The sequence below is a fragment of the Nipponia nippon genome, unplaced genomic scaffold (assembly GCF_047370975.1).
Source record: "Nipponia nippon isolate SJK-2023a ecotype South Korea unplaced genomic scaffold, ASM4737097v1 scaffold_12, whole genome shotgun sequence".
Taxonomy (NCBI): Eukaryota; Metazoa; Chordata; class Aves; order Pelecaniformes; family Threskiornithidae; genus Nipponia; species Nipponia nippon.
The window spans coordinates 2,178,235-2,201,698 of record NW_028262313.1 but is presented as its reverse complement, the minus strand read 5'-3'; the positions used below and the strand labels follow the sequence as shown (position 1 = coordinate 2,201,698).

General features: G+C 46.3%; 1 long non-coding RNA gene across 4 annotated transcripts in view; it reads left to right on the top strand.

The window, feature by feature from the left end:
* LOC148056643 (uncharacterized) overlaps positions 1-23,464 on the top strand; it is a 207,037-nt gene that overhangs the window by 162,838 nt on the left and 20,735 nt on the right. For all 4 annotated transcript variants that reach the window (XR_015702511.1, XR_015702508.1, XR_015702510.1 and 1 more), the window contains exon 5: positions 23,015-23,149. This is a non-coding gene — a long non-coding RNA (uncharacterized LOC148056643). The remainder of the gene's footprint in view (positions 1-23,014; positions 23,150-23,464) is intronic.

The window sequence follows — 23,464 nt, the reverse complement described above, 5'->3', positions numbered from 1 at the left end:
TTACAAGAGGCTTAGTGGGATGAACTTTCAGTGTTCCAGTAAGATAAAGTGGAATAGAAAATTGATGTGATAAAAGAAGAGATTGGTGAAATAGACATCTTTGATGTGCCACCCTGAAATATACTGTATTTCATTAAATTATTCCTTCAGTTGAAGGAATAACATTTAAGCACAATAAGATTAGGAATTTAAAAGACTTCAAGAGAACTTCATTTCTCAGCGAGCACATTCAGGGACATTCTGACATTTAATTTCTTAGCAAAATGTAAAGTGAAGCTAGAAAATGGGACACAATTAACATTTACTTAAAACTTGCGTACAGTTTTGCATCAGTTCAAACAATGCAGAGTTGAGCGAATAATTTGCTCGGTGACTTTGCCTCCTTATTTCTGCTTACACATGTTTTGTGAACAGCTTGCAGTTTTCTCAAATACACCCATTCTTTTCTGGGAGGTACTAGTTATTAATCAGATAAGTTTCATGAGTAATTCTCAGTCTTTCCTTGCTCGGTTCTATATTTAGATTTTCTGCTGCGGTGGCTAATATTGAGCGGAGGCTTAGGTCACCCATTACTATTTCTATTCTCTGACTGAGTGCAAATACATATGGTTCTGAGCACCAGACTTAACTTCAAATGTCCTCTAATTTCTGCTAATACACTCATCCTCTCCAACACTGGCCAGAAATGAATTTAAAAGGAAAGTGTACAAATATTAATTGACCTCAGCCCCATTTTGAGCTGCTCTGGTAGATATTTGATGTACTACTTTCCCAGTTCTAATTTTAAAAACACTGAACACAAAACTCTGAAGCAACATTTAGTAGAGGTGGTTGGAAACTACCTCTCAACGTAAGACTTTTCTTTGCCATTGCCCTCTCTAGAGAGCAAGCTTAGATGACCAGCCTAGATTGAAAACCTTGGTTTTAGATATCCAAATCTACATGAATCCTGTTTGAAGTAAAAAAAAAAAAACAAACTCAAAAATCTCAGACAGAGCTTTGTTGAAGAAACAGCTTCCTATCAGAAAAAAAACCATTTTAGCAGACACATTTCAATCACTGTTATCTATTTTTGTGTACCTGCAAATGCAGGCTGACCCTCAAAATCTACAATTTTGCTTAAAGATTCACTAGAATTCCTCCTCTTTCAGCATGTGTCAGACTGATAGGCACAAATATCCATTTATATTCTGATGAACCCAAATTAGACCCTCAGAGCATCATTGCCTTTCTGTCGGCTACGAAAGAGCAACACTGCTGTATCTCCATGCTGCTACCCCCTACCATTTAAAGCCATTTTTTGCTAGAAACTATCAGGGGCTGCATCATTTGAAATGGAGACATTACTGCTCAGGAGGTTTCCCGATATTATTCAGGGCTCCACATGGAATTCCAGATCCATTCGCATCGCCAGCCGCTGCACTGGAAATGTCAGGTGCTGCGCGCGCTTTCTGTGTGTCTCCACAGGGGTTTCTCTGAATATACGCTTTCTGTTACCCAATTTAGATGTTGAACATTGAAGTCTTAAGTGTTTGATTCAAAATTCAACAAATAACGAGCACTATGGGTACAGTTCTACATTGCATTAAAAAAGAAAATCTCCTTTGAGCTGTGAAAAACAAAGCATTCTACAATTTTACCTTGAATTCTCCACCTGAAGGAAGTTTTCGGAGAAGGAGCTGGGCTGGTGTGGTGCTTTGGCACCTGCCGAAGCAACGAGAAGGGCTGAGGTCTTCTGCTTCTGCTCCGTTGTAGGCTGCCCCATGCCACTTTACTGGGGGGGTTCAAAACCCCAGACATCACAGATGCCACGAAGCGGGTGTGTGGGCCAGTGGACGTTGGCTTGAGGCTTGGAGGTCCATAAGAGGAATCACGGCTGTCCTGTGTGACCTGAGGGTTTTCCTTCCGAGCCTTGTTTCTTCACCTCCGAACCAGAGTTAGGTGGCCAACCCGACCTTGGGAGGCTGTAGTGAGGCGGCGTACATTGAAGCAGTGAGGCATTTTGGTACGTGGTGATGTGCGAACAGTGGAGAGTAGACAAATCTACACTGGGTTTAATCCAGTTAGCTCCAGGGTTGGTAGTTGTCTGTGCTGCAACAGGCCAGGCTGGTATAGTCATGATGTAATTCCTGCAGGAATGACTTTCCTGACCTATGGCTATTTTTTCTGCACGATGGTTGTGAGCAGACATCTTTTTTTAACTGTCCTTGGCAGCTGGTTGTTTTATAAGGTCCAGGTTCCTCCTACCTGAGTTGAGATACTTAACGGAGGCACCTGAGAGAGACAGGCACCTGCAAAGGGGACTCAGATATTTGGTGGCTCAGGTTCTGTTTGCCGAGGTTCCTCTCTTCACTGACAGCAGGGGGGTGGAGGGCACCTACATTTGTAACTTAGATGGCTCTTTTAGTAGTTTGCAGCGTGGATTTTCAGCTGGCTTCTGCCAGATTTTTCTGCGCAACTTAAAAGGTTGAGACTGATGGCTACCTGTGTGCTCACGCAATGTGCTCAAAATCCAAACGGAGGTTGTTTCAGCTCACTGGAGAGCTGTTTGTCTACGCTGTGCTCACTGGCATGCTGTTAGTCTTTCCTTGTAGTTTTTCCTCTTTCATGTGGTTTCCTCTAGTAGGCCAACTCAGAGATTTATGCAAAACCTGTTTAAAAATGGCTGTGCTGTTCACTGGCTGTCAGAAAACCTGTGCAGATGTTCCTGCAAAACAGCGTTTTTAGCTTGATGGACTGCCTGGCTGCGACATTTGTCATTGGGTTTTAAGTTGTTCACTGTTTTCAAGGAAGTTTCTTGACTCCTTACTAGAAAAAAGACATGGAAATGGGAACAAATATCAGAGCATATCACAAAATCTGTTGGTAATCAGTAGGTTGAACTGGTCTGGACCATCTACTTTTATCATGCTTAGATGCTGGAAACTTGTAGAATAAACCATAGTCATATGCTTAAGAATTTTCTAAGTAATATCTCCTTTAGTAAAGATGGGATGAGGTGAGTTCAGAAAAGAACTAACAGCTCTGAGATCAATAGAGGGGTTTAAAGGATGAGTGGGAGAATTAGTGGCCATGACTCACTGGCCAGGCCTGCTGGTCAAGAGTATTTCTAAATCCAAGACGTGCAAGCTCAAGACACCTGGTAACCAGCTCTGACCTCTGAACCACGCTGTTAAATGCAGAAACGTTACAATCCCCATCGTGATCTCGGGAACGCTCCTGATCTCAACAGGAGACCTGAACCTCGCTGCTGCTTTCGGGTGCTTCTGCTCAATTCAGATTCCAGTCCAGAGCTTGGCCCATCTTTGTTTTCCAAGCTTTTTGGAAAAGAACTGTTGATGATGAAAAAATGCGGTGGCACAGAATGCGATGCCATTTGTCAGTGGTGGATCAGAGCAAAGGCCAAAGAGAAGAAAGCAGTTTTCTTTGCCGTGTCTTTCGTTAAACAGCAAAGTCAAGAGAGGTGCCGTTGAAATGAGAGAGCTGTGATGTTTTGGAGGAAGGGGAATTGCAGCTAGCAGTCATAACCTGAAATGACCATTACCATACAACTGTAACCATAGCTACCCCTCTTTGAAAAGAAGTGCAGTGAGATGTGTAAAACCGTCTTTATTAATGACAAACTGAATGACTGTCATCATACCCACTCGGAGCAAAACAATCCATCCTTTCATATAGCTTTTGGTAAAGCTTTTTCCTAGCGTGTTTTGCTGAGAAAGTGGAAGAGGGAAGGTGAGGGCATGATAAAAATGAAAAGACCTGCCATGATGCTAAGTTATAGTTTCAGTTAATCCACATAAGAGGGACAAATTCCAAGAAAAGCATGTGGCCAATAGTAAAAAAAAAAATCAATCTGTTGCTACACTAGCTAAACTGCAGAGTGGACCGTGTATAAACACACACAGGCAGCATGGGACCAAAAAAAGTCTGTCTTTCTTAGCAGATGAGATTGCATGACAGGCCACTTCGGTGTTCCTAGAAGAACGCAGTATTAGCATTTAAAATCAACCAGTTTTTGCTCATAATTAAAACACTGGGAATCAGAAACAACCTCGCTGCCGGCAGCATGGTGGGTGCTCTCCCCATGCTTAGCTCAGGACAGAATTTCATGCAGGAGTAGGAGGGAGCACAGCTTTTATCCCTGCAAAATGACCAACAGGAATAAAAATTCTGAGAAGAATTTCTTTCAGCCAGCAATGGTTTAAGATTTTCGGTTTGAAATTAAGAAATTCTTCCAAATCCAGCCAAAAGACAGCAGACCGGGTGTTTACCAGTCACCTTTGGAAATAAAAGAAAGAAAAATGAATCTGTTTACCAGTCTATGAGTGAGTTTGAAAAAATCCTCATGTCCTGTTCTGGAAAATAAAGTGTGCTGAAAGCTCGAGAATTCCCAAGGCAACAGGCAATACATGCTTATAGAAAGGCAGGTATTGCAATAAGATAAGTAAACCATTGTAAACTGCAAAGAGATGTGGATAGAACAAAAAGGATTAGGTAGAAAGAAGGGGTTTTGTTAGGAGCACAATTAAATATTTATCCTTTGTGCTATGTCCTTAAGGAACTGTAGGGCAAACTGAACTTAACATTTTTCAGAGGACGGGTGTAAAGAGATTTTTTCCCCCCACTACTTTTGAGTCCCGTACATATATTTGCTACAGGAGATTCATTGTTTCAGTGACTGATTTGTATAATCTAGCTGTTACGGTACGCAACCAAGGGTGAAGAAAATAGTTAATAGTGCTTGCGATTTTAACAGACAGTGGCAGATTTGTGGCGCACGTCAGGGTGCTGAGGTTTTTAACAGCATTTGTTTTTTAACACGGTATTGTCCACCCCAAGCTTTCCCAGAGCAGCTGTTTCACTGCTTGCTCCTCTCAAAAAATCATAATGTTGGCTTAAAAAAAAGAGAGTGGCATCTTCACTAACAGGGCAATGAGCTGAAAGGCTCTGTGCTTTTGATGCTTGAAGGGAATCTGTCTGCCTCAAGTGTGTGTGAAGGGCTGGAGACCAAAACCTGGCTTTCCATCCCTCGCCCTACGAAGCTGCGTCCCCTGCAGGGACAGGCGTGGGTGGCCCCTCGCTCCTGGGGCCACGCTCCCTGCTGCAAGCAGCAGGGGATGCCCAGGGAGGGCCCCTGGAGACTCTGCTGCGTGTGAAGGGACCGACTCTTAATGCCCTTTGCAGGCACTGCCCTGTGTTTTTACACAACTTTGTACATCCTTTCTTCATGCTTTCGCCTTCAGATTCAGTTGTCCCCAGGTCCAGCTTGCTGTGATAAATCCTCCTAGCTACTAGGTGACCGTTCAGGCAGCTTGTGAACCTCTCGGCCCTTCTTGTTTTTCAGAAGTCAGTGCAGCTTTCTTCAGAAACTGTCCGGGGCCAGTCTGCAGGCAAGGCTCAACCTTTCAGTATAGGTCAGAACACCAGCTTTTTTCTTTTTCTTTTTCTTTTCTCTTTTCTTTTCTTTTCTTTTCTTTTCTTTTCTTTTCTTTTCTTTTCTTTTCTTTTATTTTATTTTCTTTTCTTTTCTTTTCTTTTCTTTTCTTTTCTTTTCTTTTCTTTTCTTTTCTTTTCTTTTCTTTTCTTTTCTTTTCTTTTCTTTTCTTTTCTTTTCTTTTCTTTTCTTTTCTTTTCTTTTCTTTTCTTTTCTTTTCTTTTCCCTTTCCTTTCCTTTCCTTTCCTTTCCTTTCCTTTCCTTTCCTTTCCTTTCCTTTCCTTTCCTTTCCTTTCCTTTCCTTTCCTTTCCTTTCCTTTCCTTTTCCTTTTCCTTTTCCTTTTCCTTTTCCTTTTCCTTTTCCTTTTCCTTTTCCTTTTCCTTTTCCTTTTCCTTTTCCTTTTCCTTTTCCTTTTCCTTTTCCTTTTCCTTTTCTTTTCCGATTGAATCTGGTTTATGGCAGGTAGTTGAGAACCAATCTGCGCCACCAAATGGAATCCCTTTTCGGTTTTGCTCCTTTGCCATGTGGACTTTCAGTACTTACACAAGTGATGAAAAACGTGACACCCGTTGCTCTGGGTTACTTTCTCGTGTGTAACTTTTCTTGCAGCCTGTTTGTTGTTCTCCACTTTGGCATAAACCGTATGGCACAGTTCTCCTTCCAAGGTTGAGAAGCTTTTTTGGATAGCTAGGAAGGACTGGGGCTCCCTACCTTCTCCCCCTCTGTCATCCTCACTGCAATTGGCCATTGCAGCTAGGAATAGCCATCCCGCCTCTGGTGGTCTGCAGGGGTCTGGGAGACCTCTCATGAGGCTGTCTTTCAACAGAAGGCTGAGAGATGGCTGTTGGGTGGGACCATGCCGTCTGTTTTCCCCCAAGACCCGCAGCTGCTGGTGGGGATGTCCCATGTACACCCTACCCCACGGAGGGGCTTCATTTGCAGCCTGGCAGATCCCCGCAGTCCCAGTCGCTCGGGGCGCTCACGGGAGGCAATGCGTCCGTCCGCCTTCAGCTGCGCGGTACCAACCGCTTCTTGGAAACACTTTGCCTTTTCCGTGGTTTGAGGAATTGATGACCACAGAGAAAAATATCCTTTCAACCACATCTGTAATTATTTACTGTGCTGAAAGAAAAGTAAGAGAATTCTTGTGATGCGTTAACCTTTGTCCTAATAATATATATCACTTCAGTTGTCACTGATTCTTGGAAAACAGCACTATTACATTACAAAATTAATTGAGTGTCTTTTGTTTTCACAATTGAATGTCTTTGGCTTGTATTACATTCCACTTATTTTCTCTAGTAGATACATTGTCATTTTTTCTATTTTCTCAGTACTTAAGAGTGAAAAAAGGGAACATCTTTCTTCAGAGAAGTTATGCTAGAAATGCCTGACATGCACTATGAGTAATTGAGGAAATTCTTCTGCACCGATGACAGTAAATATTGGTGCCTGTTTTCTTCCACAGAAAAGTATTTCTGTGCTTGTTCCAGAAACTGAAATGACTCTTGTTTCTTTGAAAGGAATGATCTTAGATTGTTGATATATTTCCACCACTGTTGTTGTCGGGATCACAATCAAGGACAGGATGCGATTTTTTTAACAATTTAAAAATACAGAATCGTTTGGATTCAACCTGCCATAAAAATTGTGTGAAGTGTTGTGCAGTGCATTTGATTACAAATAAGATGGCTCGGGGAAACAAAACAGTCTTCAGCAAGTTTAGTTCATTTGCAGCCACTCATAATCCTTCTCCCAGTCATTCCCAGTTCACTGCTTTACTTTGACTCATAAGTACTGCAGTGGCGACTATTGCATGGGCTGAGGATGAGCAGGCTCCATCCCAGCTCTCCACTGCAGTGCTTGGGGGATCCTTTCCTGAAGGCCAGAGTCTGGTTTTATTCCCAGACCCAGCGCTGAGACCTGCCTCTAGCACACGGGGACACCGAGGTGCTGCTGCAGCCTGCGCTGGATGGGGCAGGTTGCTTCAGCTTCTCCTTCGGGAGCCTGGCTCTGGGGGCTGCACCCTTCATTTGCCATGGGACCCTTCATTTTCCATGGGGACAGTCAGTTAAAACACCTCTGAAGGACAGTGATGCAGCGCTTCCGTCTCTCTCTGACGGCTGGGCCACCTCCTCCCGCAAATGGGAGAATAAGCAGGTAAACTGCTTGGAAACAACACTCCAGACTTCTTGGTATTACCATGAGGGCAGAGACAGAAGAAAGAGAAAAACATGGGGCAAGCCCAACATTTTGAAATAGCAAAAGACCAAGTTTCCAATAGCCTCACCAGCTCTTTAACTGAGTGTTGTCGGGTTGGAAGGGACCTCTGAAGCTTGTCTCATCCGCCCTGCTGTTCAGCGCAGGACCAACCTTAGCCACGGATGGGATTGCTCTGGGACATGAAGCCTCTGCGTGTCTCAGTCTCCGCTGCTGACTGCTATTTTGAGTAGATGCAAGCTGGTGGGAAATTTTGGCTGTAGGTGGACATGTTCAAGTTGACTTGCATTTTTTGCTTTCATAACTGCCGCTCTGACTTGGATTCTTTGCGGAAACGCTTTTTACAGGCAGATGTTTTAAAATGACAAAATGAAGGCATCTGCTACTGTTGTGGCTGGTGCTAGTCTGCAGTTTTTGTGCTGTGCCTTTGTATTTTGCATTTCACTTACTGTGGTCAATGAAAGTAGAGGATTGTTATGTTTTGGTTCAGCTTCTTCCTGTTCATATCCATGTTCTCCATCTGACTCCCTCAATGGCTCCCTGCAAAGTCTGAGACCACAAACTTCTCCTGCCGGCCTCCGTGGGATAATTCATCTGGTTTTAGTGCTGCCACCAAAAGTATGGACATTGTTAGTGAAAGCTGATGTGCTGCAATGCTCCTTTAAAAGAAAGTTTAGCACCAGTCTTTGGCCAAACTTTAAATATTAACAGCCCGCATAGGGAATATTCTCTGCGTGGCAGCTCACCTCTTGAAGATCAGAGTAAATGAAAGACTTGAAAATTTGCATTAGGGAGATTTTTGCTTTGCTGAGGGATGAGTATTGGGTGGGCAGGGTGAACCCTACAGCGGGGAGCCAGGGGTGTCTGTAGCTCTTTATTTAGGTGCCTGTCCTGGGTGTAGCCATACGCTACCCACCTGTGCTGAGCACAAAGCATGGAAAGAACCACATTTCTTCAGATATAGTGTGAACCTCAGCTTATCCCAATTGGAGCTACAAGGAGGCATGGGAACTCTGCATTGCAGGAGAAGATGGAAAGCCAAGTCTCTCAGAAGAAAGCAGTGGGAGCAAAACTCAGTTGCTGGTGTGGGTAGTAGGGGAGGGGAAGCATGGGTGCTGTACCCAGGCCTGCACGTGCTGGAAATGCCAGAGGAGGGTTTCCCCTCTGACTGCATGGCTTGCTCGCACCAAGGTCTGTATGAACTACTGGGTGCTTCACAGCAAGGCTGGTCCTAAAGAAAAGTACCTCAAGCTAAAACCGTCTAGAGAGTCTAGAGAGCAGAGTGAGAGCAGCTCGTTGGAGTCGAGAGCCGCATCTTCCAAATGTTAAGGGGCACATCGCAGGAGATGCTTAACAGATGCAAAAGGTCACCACTGCCCAAGCTTTCAGTAAAACAAAGGCCAACTATTTTTAACTTAATTTCAAGTGGGAAGCCTAAAGCCATAAGCTGGCCTGATTGCAGAAGGCCTAGACTTCTGGGATAATCAGAGCTGTATGCATAATGTGAGCCCATGACTGCGAACGCTGCAAGCTGTGTCCAAAATCTGTTCCGACCTCTGCTAATGCCGTGACACCCGCAATTGCAGTTGGGGCCCGACCTCGTGAAGTCCTGCAAGCACTGCATTAAAAATCCGTTCCTGTCTTGGAGAGTTACTGTAAGAGACAGTGAGTTCATGAACCAAAGGTGGAAGTTAACAGAGAGAGACATAAATAATTTGCATTGCTTAGTAGTGCCTCCATCTTCAGCTGTCCACTACAAATGAGTGGAAAAGCAAGTGTCCCAGGCAAATGGGACAGATGCCATAAGACGCATAGCAAAGGGATCTTGTGTTCTGCTTGGAGAATCCAGGGCTACTTAGATGTGTCCTCTATAGGACACAAAGCTTTGACTCCAAGGCTATTTTAAAAAATTAATACACGTATTTTCTTTTTAAGACAGATCTGCAGGGATCATGTTAATGTACCTGCTGGCAGGAGTATGAGCATTGACAGGAGAAAGTCTGCATCTCTGTTTTGTATGGCTTTCTTCACCCCGGTATTGGAGCCAGGAGAAGCCAAGTTCTGGTCCCGGATCATTTCCTAACATTTCTCAATGCTGCTGTAGAAAGCAGGATTGCAGATGTAGGTCTCTGTTCATACTTGTTTCTGGTATTGAATAAAAGCTACTGTGACTTCTTGGTGAACTCTATGACCCCAGCAGGATCTGAACATCATCTTAGAGGGGTAAGCAGCGCCAAAGTTGCTCCAAACGTCTGGGAAGTTCAGCTTGTCGCCTTTCTGGTGGGACAAAGCTGTGTCAAGAAGAAAAAAAATATAAGTTTGAGCCAGCCTTATTCCTCCTGAAACAGTATTTGCAGCAGGGCTTTTCTCAAATTTACAGCGGGCATATGGAATATTTTCCTGGTTTCTTAATGGCCTGGCAGTGCAGGCCCAATGCTCAGCGCGGCACACTTTCCATGGCAGTGATAGCCATGAGCGCTCAGCTGCTTTGCTATGCAGTTGTGAAACTGGACCACTTTCAGACTATGGCCCTCTAGGGGACCTGGGGAATGGGAGGACTTTTTTCTTAAGAATAAGCTTGGAAGGCTTTTAAGTAGAGGAGCTGCGCATTTTGTTGACGGTCACTACAAGCTCAGGACAGAGCGTAGCGCTGATCCTGGTGTGCCCGAGCACATCGTTGCACTTGGATTGACAGTTTGCAAACGAAGCTGAGCTGTGCCGTTGGGTGGCCGCCAAGTACACCATGAGGTCACTGCCTGCAGCAGTGATGTAGGCGAGGCTGGAAAGGTTTAATATCCAAATTAATAAATGCAACGCAGCCTGTTCTTGGCTGTCTCCTCCAGCTCTGGTAGGAAGCGGTCATCAGCCTGACAGCCCCCTCTGCAGCCTTACAGACCGCTGCGGCACGTTGTCGTCAGAGCAAATGGTGCCAGTTACCCAAACAGATGACCCCACAGTTAGAGTCACTGTTTGATCCCATGGCTCCCATTCCTCAGGCGCTGATCAGACCGACGTCTGCCTCGGTGCTAGTGCAGGTGTTCCTAAGCTCAGCTCCCGAGTCAAACTTTGTACTTCAAGGGGTGGCTGTTTTCAACGAGCAGGTTTTTCCTCGCCTGAGCACGGGCAGGGAGCATGCATGGCTGCTGCTGTTTCTAGATGTTATGGTACTGTCAGCCTGTGCCCTTTTTGCAAGCAGCACAAAAGGGTTTTCCACAGAACTGTGAGAGCTTTGGAGCTGTGCTCGGTGTGGAGCCCAGCCACCTCGCCGGTGTTCATCATCCCTTTGGATCTGATGAGTGACCCAGGCCTCCCGAACACCGCCAGCATAGTTCTCTCTTTAGCGCTCTGCATTACTGCCACAGGGAAAATGAGGAAACCAGCACATCCCCAGGTTGTCAAAGCGTACTGAGAACACAGAAATACATTTTCATCTTATTTGTAGGTCTCCTCCTCTGTCCCCCAGCTATCCCAGGTGCTGTAGAGGTCAATGAGCAGGTATTGCTTATGCTTGCCTAGAAATCGCCGCTGAAAAACAGTGATACTTTAGGAATCTCAGTACAGCATGAGCTGTTTGGGGATCCCAAACTGCGTCACGATCGAGGTATTGCCCTCATTTTTCTATCAAGGCACAGAGATGTTAAGTGGTTTGTTAGAAGTCATACAGGACATCTCCCCTCTATAGAGCTCTCAGCATGGGACGCTCCTGGTCTTACTGTTTCAGCGAGAGGCTTAACTCTGCAGTGGGGTATTTCTGATAAGGCTCTCGGACAAATTGCTGAGAACAAGATCCAGTCAATAATCAGTTTTAATAGTTTCCCAGGCTGCATTATTTTTTTCCTTAAATTATCACTTTTTAAGAAGGTACTTGTTCTATGTGTGCACACACACAAATCCTGATACATTTGATGTTGTACGTGCGGTTGCCCTCTAGTGAAGACTCACGTTTTCCATATTCAACACAAATTAAATCTTTTTTCATTTTCCTTCAAAATTTTTGCAGTGAAATTAATATTTCTCACCTCAACTTTAAAGCAAACAGCCAAACCTCTCAGGGTCCATAGCCCGGTGTGTGCAGCTCAGCCTAACTGCAGCAACGGCAGTGGAGTTGCAAGAGTGATGGGGCCCTTGCTTTTTCCACCAAGCCCACAAGAAATAACAGCTCAAATACTCCTTCCTCCAGGTTTGCAAGGACCAAGACCTATATATGGCTATACCCTCCCGTATGTCACCCTGTCTGCCGTAAAGTACCACACCAGGTGTCTGTACCTAAAAACCTTCCTCTGCTCTTCAGGACAACAGCTTCACAAACCAAAACCAACTTACATTTCCATACTGTCCTGCAGTGCTCCCTCACTGGGCACTTTCCAGGGTTGGCCATTGCAATTAATAATAATTAAAAGCAGTGCAGAGCAGCGAGGGGATAAGTGCTTATCTCAGTTAGTTTCAAAGCTGTTGCAGATTGCACGCTCCAAATCACAGAAGGGAGCTGATGCCACGGGTGAGGAGCAATGGTTAAAAAAAGCCCTGGCTGCTTCCCAGAGAGCTGAAGTACTAATTAGGGCCATGGACAGTCAGCTAATTCAGACCTTAATGAGCCCTAAGGGACTTCGAGATAACAAAAGCTCAGATGGGTACACCACTGCGCAGCCTTGAAGCAGTGCTGTTTTATTAATAAGAGCCTTGACAATAGCTGTAGCATCGTACATGCAACCGGGAGGGAACTGTGGAAAGGGAGCCTGTGAAATCTGGAGAGTGGAGGCAGATCCAGCCTTCTCTGCTGGCAGATTTCACCCATTAAAGAGCCAGATGCACAGCAGCAAGGTTTGAGGTCTCTGTAGTGAAAGCCCAGAGAGATGCGAAATTGGGTTCTTAGTCCTTGGGTTGCAAAGAGAAATTAAACCCGTCCAAAGACGAGACCAAAGGTTTCCTCTTGTTTTGAGGACTTTGGAGCGGATCTTAAATTTCTTCTCTAGGTGGTTACTGCTTGGTTTTATTTTGAAAAAAAGCCACGGTGCCTTTCCTATCCCTCATTTTCTTGGAAAGCATCTTTTGTACGGGCATAGCAAGATCTTTGTGTGTGCACAAGCAGGCCTGTGATTTGCCCTTGTCCCCTTATCACCCGTGTGGAAACATGGCTAACATCTAACGCAGGCCACTTCCACGCCTCTAGGATATAAACCAGATGTAAGGCAAAAAAAGAAAACCAATAAAACCTCACAGCTGCCCTAGCGACCAGCTCCCAGCGAGTCCCGTGTACCTTTTATCAGCTTCGGTTAGCTTGATCTGATGCACTATGGACCCTTTGTGGTCATGTACGTGGCCCTGTCCAGCAGAGCCTTCCTCTCTTGGATATTTTCTCTTTTGAAGCATCACTAAATTATTTTGAACATGAACAATAAGATTTCCTTTTTGGGGGTATCCTGGCAAACGTGGTGCGCTCCAGCCAGCCTGCTCAGCCAGAGCAAACATTCCCCCTTGCTCCCCGCTGGCTGCCAGGGCTGGGGGGCCCCGAACCCTGCCAGGGGTGTTTGCTCCCGAGCGGAGGCTGTGCCTGCCCGTCTGCAAAGGCGTCCCTACCCCAGTCTGCCTTCTGGGCAGGGAAGGGCAGGATCTGGCTTTTAATCACAGGTTTCCATGAGGGCTTGTGCCTGTCTGGCTGGAGCACCAATTATCCTACCGAAAAGTTAGGGGTAATTGGCATGATTTTGCTTCAGAGCTCATTTTTAATGAATTAAATTTAAATTTAATTAACTATTTCTCACCATTGTATACTTTTTGTCTCCTTAGTAAGCTAAAATGCTACTTGTGGAGCAGATGAGCATAATGTTAAGCTAGTTTTCAAATAGGGTAATGGAGAGGAGGAAATCTGCTCACGCGTTGGGTCCTCCCCGCCAAAGGAGCATTGGGTCTCATCTAGGTTCCCTTCCCTCCCCATGGGTCCTGGTTTTATAGGCATGTATTACATTATATGCATGTGGGAATCTTCCTGAGGTTGTTGCAATTCTTTCTATAAAAAAAAAAAAAAATGGCCTTTTTTGCAGGCTGCTTTGAACTTGGTCTTTCTGGGAGCCCGGGAGCCTTTTCCCTGCCGTGTAACTCTTCTCCCTGGTTGCTGCAGCACTGAGTCCATCCCATTCGTCACTAATCCTTTCAAAATACTGTATAAAATTTTCTTTTTATTTTCTATTACATGTATCAAAGTAGGCCTGTGCTAAACCTTTGAATATCAAGACCCTGCAAGAGAGAGCAAGAAGTTAGGTGTTTGCTCACCTGCAAAGGTCAATCTGGCCATTGGTAAGAAAGGTGAATTTGGTTTCCCTGCTAAAATGAAGGATGGTGCCTTGCTCCTTACCCTTGTTTACACAACTCAAACAGCTCCCTGCTTTGTAAGTCAGGATCACACCCTTCCTCTCATTGCCAAAGTGTTTCCTGAAAAAGTACAACCTGTCTCCTCCATCTGCTGCTGCGATCAAAATAGTCGGGGGGGGTCTCCTCCCCCTTCCCCACGCGGGAAGCGTTACTGGAAAACCCAAGCTGCGTGCGGCACCTGCTAACGGGCCCTGTGCTTCCCGGGGCGCGTCCGGCCCGCGGGGATGATTACCTGCCGGGGCACGCAGCTGTAAGGAGCCGGGAGTCGGTGTGCTACCCGGGGTGTTAGCTGCTGCGGGGAGGTACCCGGGCAGCTTCAAAAGCTGATGTTCGCCGGGTGCAGGTGTCCAAAGCACTCCGCACGGCCCTGCTGTGGCCATAGGTGGTCAGCAGGTTCCCCCCATCCATACAACAGCCTTCCTATCTTTTGCAACCTGACTGTATGATATCTTTATTTTATTATATCTATATTTTGTTATTCATATCTATCTTTGTAGCTATGTTCTGTCTTTTGCATCATGTCGGTATTAACAGCTTGCACCCCTTAAATATCCCAGCCAGGCAAATGCGTTGTTTGCTACCACCCTCTCCTCTGCTTCTGTCCTCTGCCTGTGCTGCAAAGGGCAACGGCTCCCTCCAACCCCCGTCTAACCTCTAGTGTTTACCGCGTGGGCAGTTTCTTTCCGATGCTCTGGCTTTTCGTACTACTGCAAGTAGAAATGGCTGCAGCATGGACAGGAAAAAAGTGCGTGTTTTTGGCCTGCTGAACTTAGTACCACAAAATGATGGGGTATGTTGCAACTTGTGACCTTATAATCACTATTTCTGGCATGAAATCTGGAAGTTCTTTTGGCTAATATTCTTGATATATGAACCTTTGAAATTTCATATTGCAATCTAAGATCCTAAGAAGAGCATAAACCAGCGCAAGGCTGGCAAGAGCTGAGGGACCCGCAAGACAAATGCAGGTGTTCTCCTTGTCATGTAGCGACTGTCTCATTTGCAAAGCTTTTGCTTTAGGAAGTATTTTTAGACCAGATAAGTGCTTGCTCACTAACCTGTTTGCTACAATAATGGAAGGGTATTTGGCTTTCTTCTTGTTATTTTGAGTGAAACCTGCTATGTCATTTCAATCAAAATTCCCCAGTGACAGTTCTTCTGAGTCATCATCTTTATAGGAAGTAGCTATTGGAATTCTCTTCTCCTCCATTCCCAGCTTCCAAACCATTTAAAAGAACTGTAATAGAAACTAGAAAAGTCTTCGTCAGAGATGAAGAAATTAAACACCACCGCACACCCCTCTCACCCCCTTTTCCCCTCCCCACACCACCCACACCTTTCTGCTATACCTCCTACCTCTCCCCCATCAGCTCCTGGCTCCCTCTGAGTTTGGCACTCAGCAAAAATGGGGACCTAAGGGTAAAGCCTGGATGGGGAAGGGAATTCATACACTTTTATGCCTGTGTATCCTCTGATCCTTGCCTCCGGGATGGAAAAAGGTATTGTGTTACTGCTGTAAGAGCATTATGTGCTTATTCTGGAGGTCCCTGCAGCTGCTTGGCCATTGACTCTTGGAAGTATCTTACCCAAGGCCATAGAGAGAATGATACTTCTATCTGTATGATAGATATGATGTATGTGTCCACTGAAATGAAAATAATATTATGTGGTGAAGTCCCTCTGGGTTCTCTGCATCTTACTTCCAGCTGAAATAATACAACATTTGTGGATGCTCTGCTGCATGAGTTTGGTCAGGGTGTCTGTGTGGAAACAACTCTCTTCTAAGCATTGAAATAGTTTTTATTTATTTGTTTAAAATCATAAATATGAGAAGACAAAAAACCCCCACAAAGCCCGAGCCCGCATGTCTGTAGGAATCATGAAGCGATAACCTCCTGTTTAAGCCTGGTTTCCTGGCACCACTGCTCACCCCTAGCAGCGAAATCCATGGAGGGAGGCTGTAGAGTCAAATGGAAAGCGAAGGGAAATAAGATTCACCAGATACTTTGCAGCCTTGTCATTAGAAAACTGAGTAGGTGGAAGAGCTGGGTTTGGATTAGGAGTTGCTCATCCCTCCTTGTGCTTAGCTGCCGTCTCCCTTTTCACCTCTGACTTACTCAATGTAGAATTCATTAATGTGACACTGATACATTAGGCGAGCGCTGGAGAGATATTTTGCCTCTCCTCCCCGGTCAATCCTCCTTCCTTCCCTCCTGCGCCTCGGCTGCGTTCTTCGGCAGCAGCCTTGCTCCTGCGCTTTGGGCAGTAACGGGGCCCAGAAGGGCGTTGGTATATTGGTTCCCATCTGGAACCCCTTTTCCCTGGGGTTTGCCAAGTGTCTCATACACGTGGTGAATAAGCCCCACTTTGTCCTCTCCCTCCTCACCACCCCTTGCTGGCCGTTTGCTGGGACAGCAACGTAGGGGAAATAATTAGCAAAGCTCACAGCAATAACAAGCCATGAGAATCTTTGCCCTCCAGTTCAACTGTTTGGCATTATCAAGGAGAAGAAATGTGAAATGGTGACACTCTTTAATTCATTAATGTGTTAATTGATTTCACAACATTTGTTTGCAGTCACTTAAAGCAGTCTCTCCTCTCTGCTTTTTATGAACTGCAAGTACAAAGCATAAGTACGGAAGACAAGGCTGCCGCTTGCACAAATAAGTGAAAATACTGATACAGCATAAGTTGCCTGAAAGCGAAAATCAAATTCTTTCCTGTTCTGCTGAATTTGGCGTGCATCAAAAATACAAACTTTCTGCATTTCCAGTACTCTGTGAAGAAGAAAAGGGCAGTCTCTTTTCCCCATTAATAACAAGCACCTAAGGGGCAATCAGCACAGAGGAACAGGGAGCAGCCCAACTCGGTGCATTTATTTTTTCGTCAAAAAAAGCGTCATCAATCTATTGTCGTAGATGAATGCTAGTGAGAGAATTGGGACTTTTAGAAATGAAATGGGGTTGTTGTCATATAAAGTGTGTCTCCTTTCAAAAACACTTCCAATGGTATTTAGTTTTTGTATTGATTTCAAGAAGCTCTGGCTACAATACAGGTCCTCTTTTGGCATGAATGCTTCTCTTGAGAATATTTTCCAGGTGTTTTTTTGAACACAGATGTATAGTTGAGAAATCAAATCAGCAATGCGGCAGACAAAGGGAATGGCTTCAAAGGTTAACCCATTGTAATGGTTTGGCATTACTTTGCCTGGACATCTTAAGCCAAAGGTGCTATTGCTCTCAGGAGAGAAGAACCCTTCTTCCCCTGCTTTCTCTCTAAAAGTCTAACGCACATCCAGAAGATAGGGGTGACGCTCCTAGAGAGAGAAAAAGTGCAGATTGCTCAATTTGAAAGAAAACAATTTTTTCCTCCTGTTTTATTTAAGTGGAGTTGGGCTTTAATAAAAAAGGGTTGCTGGGCAGGAAGGGATGTGTCCTCCCTTACCTCTGCTGGAAACAAGGCTGGCTGAGCAGGCACAGCACTGACAGGCAATGGGTGTTTCCCTCACTGAAATAAAATCTAAATTTACCTTTCATGGGTGTTCTCCCCCCCCACATCCCCCCAGGTATTTTTTGCTGGCCAGTTTGGGTCATCGCCGTGTAAAGCTTTGATTCTGAAATGCGGTTTGAGGCTGAAATGGTGCTGCATTCGGGTCGTTCGAACTGAGCACGATGGAAATGGCAACCATGGACCATGGACCATGGACCAAGGCTGTTTCTTCCCGTCGCTTTTCAACCTGTGTTTGAGCAGCGGCAGGGAACAACCCGCATTGATGAAGATGGAAGGACTATGAAGTACTGACATTTGTGATTATTGCTACTGTGAAGCTTCCACATATTTGAGGTTAAGGAAGAGTTCAGGCATCTGAAAATGCATTATCTTAACATTTGGCAAGATGAAAATCTGGAGGAGAGAGTATTAAAAGTTTGCTTTTCATTAACACAAGCTAATTAAATAATTTAGCTAGCACTTTCAGTACTGAGAGCGTGCAGCCACGTACTCTTTTGAGGCTTCACTTGTTTTTCTGCCAAGTTCTAGTCTCCAGACCAGCTTCAGTTTTGAGTGGGAGCTGAGGACTTTTGGACAATGTCAAGCATCCCCCACCAGATCTCCTCATTTGTGGCTAGATTGTGCAACTCACCCAGCCAATGTAACTAATTTTAGATGTGCCTCGCAGGGCAAGCGCGGGATGGCTTTGCTTAAGTACGGGCTGGAGGAACAGCCCCAAGCACAAGGATTAATTGTTCAAGAATTCAGTACAGTCATGAGTGAGGCTCATATGATGTAGCCCTTTCTTTTAATTCTGTGTTGTTAATGTGAACTTTGCTGTAGTCAAGGGTTTCCTGAGAATATTATTTATAATACACTCAGTTCCTAAAATCTTCTTCTTTTGCAGTAGCAGAACCTCACCCCCTCTGTGGTTTCAGTACACAGTGTGGGAAAAGGGGCTTTCTTCTGTTTTGCTGTGGGTTCATCTCTTTGCCATTATCCTTCTCACATCTTTGTTCCTTTAATAAACTTATTTTTAGCTCAATAAAGCACACTTGAGATACCAGCCTTCCCAGGCAGCCATGCTGCTGCCTAAGCAACCGTATTCTTTCTGGAGCATTTCATGTAGGGTGGGTTTTTTTCCCCCAGTAAGTAGTAAAGCTGCCCTGACATACACGTGGTGCTTGGACTGGAGTTTTATTTCCCAAGAAAGGCTGAAATCCTGCAAGTCAACAGTAAACCCCTGACTGACTCTAGTGAAGGGAGGATGAAGGGGGAGTAGCTGGTCTATAACCTCGATAAAACTGGGAATATGTGGGTACATCACATCCAGAAAGAACAAAACCCTGACCCACTTCTTGCTCGGCAGCCTGCAGAAGCCCAATGCACTCGCTCCCTGCTCGTCCCCCACTTTTTTTGAGCTGTGAGTGAAGGCCGGAGGCAAGAGTGGATCGGGCCCTCTGTACCCCCAGAGCGGCTCACCGGGCTTGCAGAGGCTCGCTCCTGGGAGGGATTTGGCTAGCAAGACTGAAGAGGGCCTGGCAAAAGGAAAGAGGGAAATCTGCAACAAAATCTGAGGGGAGACTTAGCACTGAGGTGATTCGTGCAGAAGAGTCAAAAAAAATCGAAAGCAGAGTTTATACTGCGGACGAAAGCGCCGGGATTAGGTCCTGATGTTTGCCTGATTCACCCAGAGGAAGATTCCCCGTGGAGTGCAGTGCGCTTTGCGGGAGGCTCCTCCTCTGCGGCTGCTGCCAGGTTTGGGTCAGTTCGCCTCCCGTGGGGCTTTGCCTGGCGAGAATAAAGCTCCAGCACCTTTCCTGAGGGCAGCGCGAGCCCCCTCGCAGTTACGGCCGGCAAGGCGTACTGTTGGCCGTAGGACCCTAGAGCTGGCTATGCAGTATGGCTAACAGCAACCTTGGTATGGAAGAAATGGAGGGAGGAAACCATTGCTGCAGCCCAGGGAATGAGGAGAGATGGGCCAGGGCCACGAATTTGATCTTACAGGTCTTTTCCAACCTAAATGATTCTGTGATTCCATGACTTGTGTCTGGCTGGTTCTCAGCAGCTCCTAAGAGGTTTGCTCGGTCCCATCCCTTCCATTAGAACAGTTATCCTGAGGGCGTTCCCACTTGCTACCTAGTTTGAGATACATTTTTTTCCCCCACTGCTGTCATTTTTGTTGTCATAGCTCCTAACTGACTGCTCAGTGCTGTTCCCTCGTAGCACCAGGGCTCAGGTTTTATTCTTGTGATCAGGAGCTTACAAATGTCTTTTGCAAAGTGCCATGTGCATCAGCAGCTCGGTACCGCCACGTCCAGCGCTCCTGGACATGGTGCCTTTTCCCACTGTCAGCAATAGCAGTTTTAACCTCTATGCCCGACTCACCGCTAATTTCCAGTTGGAAATGGAGAACGACAATGATTAATGCAGGATACGAGATGTTAGCTAGCAGGGAGTGGGCTGGAAAGGAGTTTGCAAGTGAAAGCCAAGAGCCCTGCAAAGCAAAGGGCCCCTTATCTCACCGCTTTCTGCAGCCGGAGAAGGGGAACTGAGGAGGCTGGGGAGCAGGGCCGGCACTGCCTGCCCGGGGCGATGCGGTGCTCTCCACACCTGCACTGGCCGCTGGCACGAAAATGAAAAAAATGGAACGCACCAAGAGAAATTATTAAATGCAAAGAGAAATTATTAAAACCAGCAAAAGTTGAGAACGGGCTGCTGTGCTCGTGCCTTGGCCATTGCTCCCAAGACATTTCAGAGATGTCTTATCGAGCTGGGATCCAGGCTCCGTCAGACTAATTTTGAATTTAAAAGAGCTGTAATTTAAAAGAGCAGTAAATGGACTGCCCTCTCAATTGCGTTGGAATGAAACCATGGGACCCAAACAATTGAGGTTAGGGGTGTCCTTAACCCAGGCTTCGGGTGCAACCTTAACGGCTGGGTGGTGGGGTGAGGCGCGGAGGGGGGTGGGGGAAAGAAGAGGTGAAATCACAAATTGCAGTGTGCTCCCGGTGCCGGGCAGTGCCCCGACACCCCTCATGTCTTGGTGTGCTGATGTTTCTCATTACCAGAATGAACGAGGGAAGGTGCGTGCGTGCACACAGCGCCCAAGTGCAGTGCTTTCCCAGTCCGTGCTGGGCTTGTAGGCACCGTTACACGAATAACAAGGAATAATGTCAGTGGAAGAAATGCCGCTGTTTAAATGACTCGCTCATGGCTTTGTTTCAGCCGTTACAACATTGCAGAACTAATGGCTGATCACTAACATTACAGCAACGTCCTTGTCACAAATGAATGCACACACTGGGCTTTATTTCTGTAATGTCATCGGGCTGGCAGACAATGAGAAAGAAGAATTTTTGCCCGTAAATTGCAGCACATGTTAAAAATCACAAATAGAAAGTGGAGGAGCTTGTGAATCACCTCACCCATCAAGGGTTTACAACTCTCAATGCCGGTCAGAGCAGAGAAACATGGGGAGATAGCAGAAGTCTCCGTTTTCTGAACAAGCTGTACTAGCAAGACGTGTCTGGGAAGCGAAAAGGCAATGAATTAAATACAAAAGGAAATAAAAAAAGCAAAGAGGAAGGAAAACAAGAGAGAGGGAGGAAGAGAAAGGAATAAAAAGAAAGAAAGAAGATAAGAAGGGACTCCATCAATTTGTAAGTCTAAAGCTACCCAGAAGGATGGGAGCAGGACCCTCCAAGCTGCTGCCCAGGCCAGCCCTGGCTGAGGCTCTGCAGAGCCGCTGGGGCTGGGGCTGGCCGTGGCTGCAGCCAGGGCTCGGCTTGGCTTGGCTCGGCTCGGATGGACACGTGGCCAGGTTGGCCAGCCCAGCGCTCCCTTATGGCCCGCCCTGGGAAGAGGGATGCGTGGTGGGGCTTGGCTGGGACTATTCAGACACACTGCAAGGGTGACCGGCGAGAGAGGAGCAGGTGGGTGGGCTAGAGACCAAGGAAGTGAAACAGGAAAGCAGGTGGAGAACATGGCTTCTGGCATCTCCCCAGCCTGCGGGGCCAGTGGGCCGGCTGGCCAAGGGACGGGCTGGCCACGGGGGCACCAAGGACGGGCTGGGGACACACGGTGTTGGGGAGCTGCCCCAGGCATGGGCTGTTCTTTGGGGCCAGCTCCAGGACCGTCTGGCTAGAAACGCTTACTGCTTCTTCACGGAGGGGTGGTGGCGTTCCCAATGTCCAGGGTGGCAGTTTGGGGTGGCCCTTAGGAGCATCCAGCGCAAAAGGCAGGTGTTAACTGGGCATAAAGAGGCTTTCGCCCGTGCCGTGCAGGGTCCCCAGCGTCTGCAGTTGCTACAGCAGACGCTGTGATCTCCGCACCGGCTTCCCTGTGATCAGCACCGGCTTTGTTCATTTTGCAAGCCCTTGACCTTTCTGTCCCTTTCAAATACTGCTGAAATTTCTTACCCTGCCATGCTTGAAATGATGTCCCCTAATACATCAGCCTCTTCCCACCACCTCAGTCTTCCCAGTCTAATCATTCACTAGCTTTAGCACTGAACTTTATTCTCAGGAGCCAAATAACAACGCTTCTTCAAGAGCAGCTTGAAGTTGATACGAGCCGTAAGTCAAGAGGAACAATTTAAAAACAAAATCAATATATTTTACTTTGACAAGCGTTACTATGTCATTAATACTGTCTTCGTTTTTGCTAAATCTTTTTACAGTCCACTTAGCCTGCAATCTGCCCGCTGTTCGCTCTGAGCGCTCTGCTAGACCGGACAGGGACAATAATTGCGCTCGGCTTTGCTAGCTGGTTTTTTTATGCTTAGTTTCACTTGAAGGGTCTCCGCCGCAATGTTTGGATAGAAACACTGCAGAGACATGGTTATTTATTTAAACCATCTGTTCCCATTGGCACGAAGAGAGCCCATCACAATATTTCTGTTGGTCTTCAAACTCCTTGCACACCTGGCAGCGGCCGTACGTGTCAGCAGATCCGAGGGCACAGATCCTGCTGGTACGAGCAGTTTGGCGCAGGTGTAAATAACGCCTGTCACTGAAGGCAATGCCCTTTTTCTGCTGCGCGCTCGGAATTTCTCATCCTCCAGCCTGGGAATAGCACAGGAATTATAACCGGGGGGTGGAATTCAAACTGGCATTTCTACAGCAGTTTATATCAGCCTTTCTCTTCCAGTAAAAGCTTTTTGTTTGTGTTTGGTGCCAGATAAGTATGGCTTTTAACCCTCTACGTGACTGCGTATTACTCACATGCCTTTTCGTGAAAAGCCAAAAGAATTACAGAGGCAGGGTGAAAACCTGCGCTGAGCAGTCTCCACACGGCTCTCCCCGGGGTTAACTCTGGCTTTTTGGGGACCTGCTATTCCCGAATTGTACAACATCCCCTTAGCTCCTGGCCCTGCTTGTAGTCTCCAACTCAAAATGCGTCTGTCTGGGAAGTGTGAAGGAATGTTTTAACAGTGAACGTGGGCTTTGGTGGGTGCTGCCTCTTGGGTATGTGCTCTGATTTCTTTTTCACCTCCCCAGGAGACAAAAACACAGCCCCTGCTACCTCAAATGCCGCAGTCCGGTTTCCGACGTGTTGGGAAATCAGCGGGGTCAGCGTGCCCAAGGTGCAAGAAGGGGGATGGGAAAACCCAACCGCCTGTTTCCCTTTGCCAGGTAAGTGTCGTTACCACCCAGCTTAAAACCACATTGTACCCGCACACAACAACAACTTGCTTCTCCCTGTCCAGAGATGTCATTAATGGAGCCCCCGGGTAGCACTAAATTATGTGCAAGGCTGAAACCACTCATCTGTAATCAGGCAACAAAATCAAACTTGTTTAATGGTACATCCAGACAGTAAAAATAAGGCCAGTGTAACTGCGCTAGCAACACCGATGATAACAACAGCATGACACATCCTTGAGCAATTTGGCTGTGCGCTTGCCTCCCCAGCCGGCCGGCGGCACGCGCGGCCGGCGCTGCCTGCAG